The 7,195-nt window shown below is 41.1% G+C and overlaps 1 pseudogene; it reads left to right on the top strand.

The window, feature by feature from the left end:
• LOC108298315 overlaps positions 1-1,394 on the top strand; it is a 26,100-nt pseudogene extending 24,706 nt beyond the window's left edge.
• Positions 1,395-7,195: the final 5,801 nt, after the last annotated feature.

The raw sequence follows: 7,195 nt of genomic DNA, 5'->3' as shown, positions 1-7,195 counted from the left end.
GGGCGACTTCCCATGGCTCCAATCGCCAGCCAAAAGGGCACCTGGACTGGTGTATTTTGTACGGAGAACTGGGGCTCCGGGGCGCCGACAAAGCAGCTGCGCGGGGCAAAGCAGTGGCGCTGGCTGGCACAGCCGCGCTGGCCGAAACAGCCACGCTGGCCACCTGTGGAGCTCCTCCGCCTGGGAATTTCCTAGTCTATGGGCAATAAAAATGCGGCGTCCACTCACCCTCTGCGCTTTCACTGGGAGCTGCAATCCTGAGCTGTTCCTAAACGGCCATCTTGGATTGTCGTATTTATTTATTTTTCAACTGACTAACTTCATTACCTTAAGGCCTAGAACATTATTCTGCTTTATTTATATGGCGTTCTCATTTTTATTTTGTAGCATGGGTTGCATCAACATGCATTTGGCTTGGATCATTTGAAATTCTGAGTTTGGGATCCCCGCCCACCTGCCTCTTCCTCCCTGCACTTTTTTCCTCTTTTCTTTTGCTTTTTTCCCTTTTCTCCCTCCAGATCTGCTTTTTGACTCTCTCCCCCTTTATGCTTGCCCAGCCCTCCCCCCATTGCTGAGAAGTGGGGGAGGGTCTCGGCCTACAGGTTCCCGCCCCACCGGGGCTCTGACGAGCATGGGGGGGCAAGCAGAGCACAGCAGCCCGCTCCCAGGGACCCTTCCCGGTGTTCTCCATCGATGACAGCGCAGTGCCGCCGCCGGGAGGGGAGCCCTGTCTCGGGCAACACCGGATGGGCGGCGGGGCCATGGGGCTGCACAGCTGCTAGGTCAGCTTGCTGGCAGGCATGGGCATGGATCCCAGCACAGCCGGGGAGGGTGCCCTTTGGCCTCTACACCCCCGCCTCCCGGGGCACCGGCGACTCTGAGTGGGCTCCCGGCGTTGGAGGGTCCGTGTCTGACTCCACCTATGCCCATGGCAATGGTTACCAGGAGACGGGCGGCGGTCACCATAGAGATGGGATGCTGTACCTGGGCTCCTGAGCCTCACTGGTGGGTGTTCTACCTCTGCACATCGGACCCAGGTGGTTCAGCTCGCACAGTGGTTTCAAGTGCTGCATTTGCTACAAGTCTGTTGTTTCTGACGAGATGGAAATGCCCTTTATAATGTGTTTGAACAAACCTCGCCTCTCCTACAATGATGATGTGTTGAGTAAAGATGCGGGTGAGTGTGTGATCTGCCTGGAGGAGCTGCTGCAGGGGGACATGATAGCCAGGCTGCCCTGCTTGTGCATCTGTCACAAAAGCTGCATAGACTCATGGTTTGAAGTGAACAGATTGTGTCCAGAACACCCTGCATACTGACCTGTGGATTTGCTTGCTGACTCCTCTCAAAGGAACAGACAGCCCCTGCTCCCAGGAAGAGGCTCACCAAACCCTGAGGCAGAGCAGAGCTTGGGTCACCAGCCATACAGGGCACCACTTCTGCACTGACTTCCAAATCATGGTTCTCCCGTCCTCCCTGAGGACACTGAATTGGATGAGAACAAGTTTGAAAGAAGATTGAATCAACTGCCATCCTTCTCCTCACCCCTCAGCCAAGGAAGGAAAGGGCATTTTCTTTTTCACCTTTGAAAGGCATTGTGGGTCTGTCTTTAAAGTGTTTAAAAAATTATATTAAAAAAAAAAAAAGAAACTTGTTTCCAACTCGCTGAATCTAAACATAGGTGCAACGCCCTAAGGTGAACCAACAAACTTCAGAGCGGTTTGAAATATACGTTTCTCCTGTGTTTTAGACGCAGTCTTACTGCTAATTCTTATATGCCTGTACGTGGCTGGAAATATCTGTTTCTAGATTCTCCAAAGAAAAAGTTTCTGAACTGCTAAATACACACATCAGTTTAACGCTGTAAGTTGAAAGTACACGTTGAGAACCATTCGGCTAGATAGCTCCATTTTTGTTTTAGAACCAGATATTTCTCATTACAGCCTATGCTCCCATTCACTACGGAATATCCAAATGCAGCTTTTAGAAGAAACGGGTTTCCAACACACTGAATCTAAACATAGATGCAACTTCATAAGGTGAACCAACACACAGCAGAGCAGCTTGAAATATATGCTTCTCCTGTGTTTTAGATGCAGTGTTACTGCTAATTCCTATATGCCTGTATATGGCTGCAAATATCACTTTCTAGATTCTCAAAAGAAAGGTTTTCTGAACTGCTACATGCACACATCAGCTTAACTCTGTAAGTTGAATGTACACCTTGACAACCATTCTGCTAGATAGCTCCGCTTTTGTTTTAGAACCAGACATTTCTCATCACAACCTACATTACCCTTCACTCTGGAACATCGAAACGCAGCTTTTAGAAGAAACGTGTTTCTAACTCGCTGATTCTAAACATAGATGCAACTTTCTAAGTTGAACAAACACGCAGCAGAGCAGTTTCAAAAGTGCGTTTGTACTGTGTTTTGGACGCAGTGTTACTGCTAATTCTTAAAAGCCTGTATATGCCTGGAAATATCTGTTTCTAGATTCTCTAAAGAAAGGGTTTCTGAACTGCTGCATACACACATCAGTTTAACTCTGTAACTTGAATGTACGCCTTGACAACCATTCTGATAGATAGCTCCATTTTTGTTTCAGAGCCAGATATTCCCAAATACATCCTATCCCATCATTCTCTCTGGAATACCCAAACACAACTTTTAGAAGAAACGTGTTTCTATCTATTGTAATGTAAACATAGTTACAACTTCCTCAGGCAAACAAACACACTGCAGAGCAGTTTGAAAGATACGTTTCTCCTGTGTTTTAGATGCAGTCTTACTGCTAATTCTTATATGTCTGTATATGGCTGTAAATATGTTTCTAGATTCTCCCAAGATAGGGGTTCTTAACTGCTGCATACACACGTCAGTTTATGTCTGTACATTGATTGTACACCTTGACAATCATTCTGCTAGATAGCTTCATTTTTGTTTTACAGCCAGGTATTTCTCATTACAGCCAATACTCCCATTCACTCTTGGAATTTCCAAACGCAGCTGTTAGAAGAGACGCGTTTCTAAATGGCTGAATCTAAACATATTGCAACTCCCTAAGGTGAACGAATACACAGCAGAGCAGTATGAAAGATACGTGTCTACTGTGTTTTAGATGCAGTCTTACTGGTCTTATATGCCTGAATTTGGCTGGAAATATCTGTTTCTAGATTATGTAAAGAAAGGGTTTCTGAACTGCTGCATACACACATCAGGATAACACTCTAACTTCAATGTACACCTTGACAACCATTTTGCTAGATAACTCCGTTTTCTTTTAGAGACAGATATTTCTCGTTAGAGCATATATACCTATTCACTCTAGAATATCCAAATGCAGATTTTAGAAAAAACGTGTTTCTAACTGCTGAATTGAAACATAGATGCAACTTCCTAATGTGAACAAACACACAGCAGAGCAGTTTGAAAGATATTTTTCTCCTGCTTTTTAGAAGCATGCTTACTGCTCATTCTTGTATGCCCTTTATGGCTGGATATTTCAGTTTCTAGATTCTCTAAAGAAAGTGTTTCTGAATTGCTGCATACACACATAAGTTTAACTCTGTAAGTTAAATGTACACCTTCACAGCCATTATGGTAGAAAGCTCTGCTTTTATTTTAGAGCCAGATATTTCTCATTACAGCATTTACTCCCATTGACTCTAGAATATCAAAACACAACTTTTAGAAGAAACGTGTTTCTAAGTGGCTGAATCTAAACATAGATGCAACTCCCTAAGGTGAATGATCACACAGCAGAGGAGTTTGAAGGATACGTTCCTACTGTGTTTTAGATGCAGTCTTACTCCTACTTCTTAAATGCCTGTATATGGCTGGTAATATCTGTTTCTAGATTCCATAAAGACCGCGTTTCTGAACTGCAGCATAGCCACATGATTTTAACAGTGTCACTTGAATGTACACCTTTACAACAATTCTGCTAGATGCTCCGTTTTTGTTTTAGAGCAGATATTTTTCATTACAGTCTGTACTCCCATTCACACTGGAATATCCAAAGCCAGCTTTTAGAAGAAACGTGTTTCTAACTCGCTGAGTTTAACATAGATGCAAATTCCTAAGGTGAACGATCACACAGCAGAGCAGTATGAAAGATCCTTTTCTCCTGTGTTTTAGACGCAGTCTTACTGCTAATTCTTATAGGCCTGTAAATGGCTGGAGATATCTGTCTCTAGATTCTTGAAAGAAAATGTTTCTGATCTGCTGCATGCATACATCATTTTAAGTATGTCAGTTGAATATACATCTTTACAACCATTCTGCTTGATAGCTCAGTTTCTGTTTTAGAGCCAGATATTTCTCATTACAGCCTATACTCCCATTCACACTGAAATATCCAATCCTAGCTTTTAGAAGAAACGTGTTTCTAACTCACTGAATGTAAACAAAGATGAAACTTCCTAAGATGAACGATCTCACAGCAGAGCAGTATGAAAGATGCTTTTCTCCTGTGTTTTAGATGAAGTCTTACCGCTAGTTCTTATATGCCTGTAAATGGCTGGAAATATCTGTTTCTAGATTCCAGAAAGAAAGCGTTTCATAACTTCTGCATACACACATCAGTTTAACTCTGTAAGGTGATTGTACAAGTTTACAATCATTCTGCTACATAGCTCCGTTTTTACTTAGAGCAAGATATTATCATAACAGCCTACACTCCCATTCACTCTGGAATATCAAAACGCAACTTTTAGAAGAGCGTGTTTCGAAGTCGGTTAATCTAAACATAGATGCAACTTCCTAAGGTGAATGAACACAAAGCAGAGCAGTTTGAAATACGCAGTTTGAAATACTATGCAGTCTTACTGGTAGTTCTTAAATGGCTGTGTATGGCTGGAAATACCTGTTTCTAGATTCCATAAAGAAATTGTTTCTGAACTACTGCATACACATTCCAGTATAAGTATGTCAGTTGAATGCACATCTTTACAACCATTCTGCTAGATAGCTCCATTTTTGTTTTAGAGAGAGATATTTCTCATTACAGCCTATACTCAATTCACTCTGTAATATTGAAGCACAGATTTTAGAAGAAAAGTGATTCTAACTCGCTGAATCTAAACATAGGTGAAACTTCCTATAGTGAACGAACACACAGGAGAGCAGTTTGGAAGATACGTTTCTCCTGTGTTTTAGATGGAGCCTTACTGCTAATTCTTATGTGCCCTTTTTGGCTGGAAATTTCTGTTTCTAGATTCTCCAAAGAAAGGGTTTCTGAACTGATGTATATACCCATCAGTTTAACTGTGTAAGTTGATTGTATACCCTGACAACCATTCTGCTAGATATCTTCATTTTTGTTTTAGAGCAAGATAACTCTATACACAGCCTATACTACCATTCACTCTAGAATATCCACACGCAGGTTTTAGAAGAAACGTTTTACTAACTCACTGAATCTAAACATAGATGCAACTTCGTGAAGTTAACGTACACACAGCAGAGCAGTTTGAAAGATGTGTTTCACCTGTGTTTGAGATGCAGTCTTACCGCTAATTCTTACATGCCTGTATGTGACAGTAAATATCCGTTTATAGATTCTCCATAAAAAGGGTTTCTGAACTGCTACATACACACAGCAGTTTAACTCTTAAAGTTGAATGTACACCTTGAGAAGCATTCTCCTAGATAGCTCCGTTTTTATTTTAGAGCCAGTATTTCTCATTACAGCATATATTTGCATTCACACTGGAATATGAAAATGCAGCTTTTAGAAGAATCCTGTTTCTAACTCGCTGAATATAAACATAGATGCCCCTCCTAAGGTGAAGGAACACACAGACGAGCTGTTTGAAATATACGTTTCTCCATTGTTTTAGACGCAGTCTTACTGCTAACTCATATATACCTGTTTATGGCTGGAAATATCCGTTTCTAGATTCTCCAAAGAAAGGGTTTCTGAACTGCTACATACACACATTAGTTTAACTCTGTAAGTTGAATGTAAACCTTGACAAGCATTCTGCTAGATAGCTCCGTTTTTTTTTATAGTCAGATATTTCTCATTACACAATATTCTGCCAATGACTGTGGAATATCCAAACGCAGCTTTAGAATACACGTGTTTCTAACTCCTTTAATCTAAACGTAGATACAACTTCCTAAGGTAAACGAACACACAGCAGAGTAGTTTGAAATATACGTTTCTGCTGTGTTTTAGGTGCAGTCTTACTGCTAATTCTCATACGCATGAATAAGACTGGAATTATCCGTTTCTAGATTATCTAAAGAAAGGATTTCTGAACTGGTACCTACACACACCAGTTTATCTCTGTAAGTTAATTTTACACCTTAAAATCCATTCTGCTAGATAACTCCCTTTTTGTTTCAGAGCCAGATATGTCTCATTAAAGCCTATGCTTTCATTCACTCTGGAATATCCAAACACAGCCTTTAGAAGAATCGTGTTTGTAACTGGCTGAATCTAAATATAGATGCAACTTCCTAAACTGAACGAACTCACAGCAGAGAAGTATTAAAGATATGTTTCTCCTTTGTTTTAGACGCAGTTTTACTGGTAATTCTTATAGGCCTGCATATCACTGGAAATATCTGTTTCTAGATTCTCCAAAGAAAGGGTTTCTTAATGGCTGCATACACATGACTGTATAACTCTGTAAGTTGATTACACACCTTGACAGCTATTCTGCTAGATAGCTTCATTTCTGTTTTGGAGCCAGACATATCTGATGATAGCCTATACTCCCATTCACTCTGGAATATCCCATCGCAGCTTTTAGAAGAAACCTGTTTCTAACTTGCTGAATCTAAACATAGGTGCAACTTCCTAAGTTAAACGAACACACAGCAGAGCATTTTGAAATATACGTTTCTCCTGTGTTTTAGGGACAGAGTTACTGCTAAATCTTATATGCCCTTTACGGCTGCAAATATCTGTTTATAGATTTTCTAAAGAAAGGGTTTCTGAAGTCCGACATTCACACATCAGTTTAGCTCTGTATGTTGATTGTACACCTTGAAAACCATTCTGCTAGATAGCTTCATTGTGTTTTAGAGCCAGATATTTCTCATTACAGCCTATTCTCCCATTCACTCTGGAATATCCAAACGCAGATTTTAGAAGAAACGTGTTTCTAACTCGCTGAATCTAAACATAGATACCACTTCCTAAGATGAATGAACACACAGCAGAGCACTTTGAAAGATACGTTTC

This window comes from Cebus imitator, unplaced genomic scaffold, assembly GCF_001604975.1.
Source record: "Cebus imitator isolate Cc_AM_T3 unplaced genomic scaffold, Cebus_imitator-1.0 Scaffold933, whole genome shotgun sequence".
Lineage (NCBI taxonomy): Eukaryota > Metazoa > Chordata > Mammalia > Primates > Cebidae > Cebus > Cebus imitator.
This window is presented reverse-complemented; position numbering and strand designations above follow the sequence as displayed.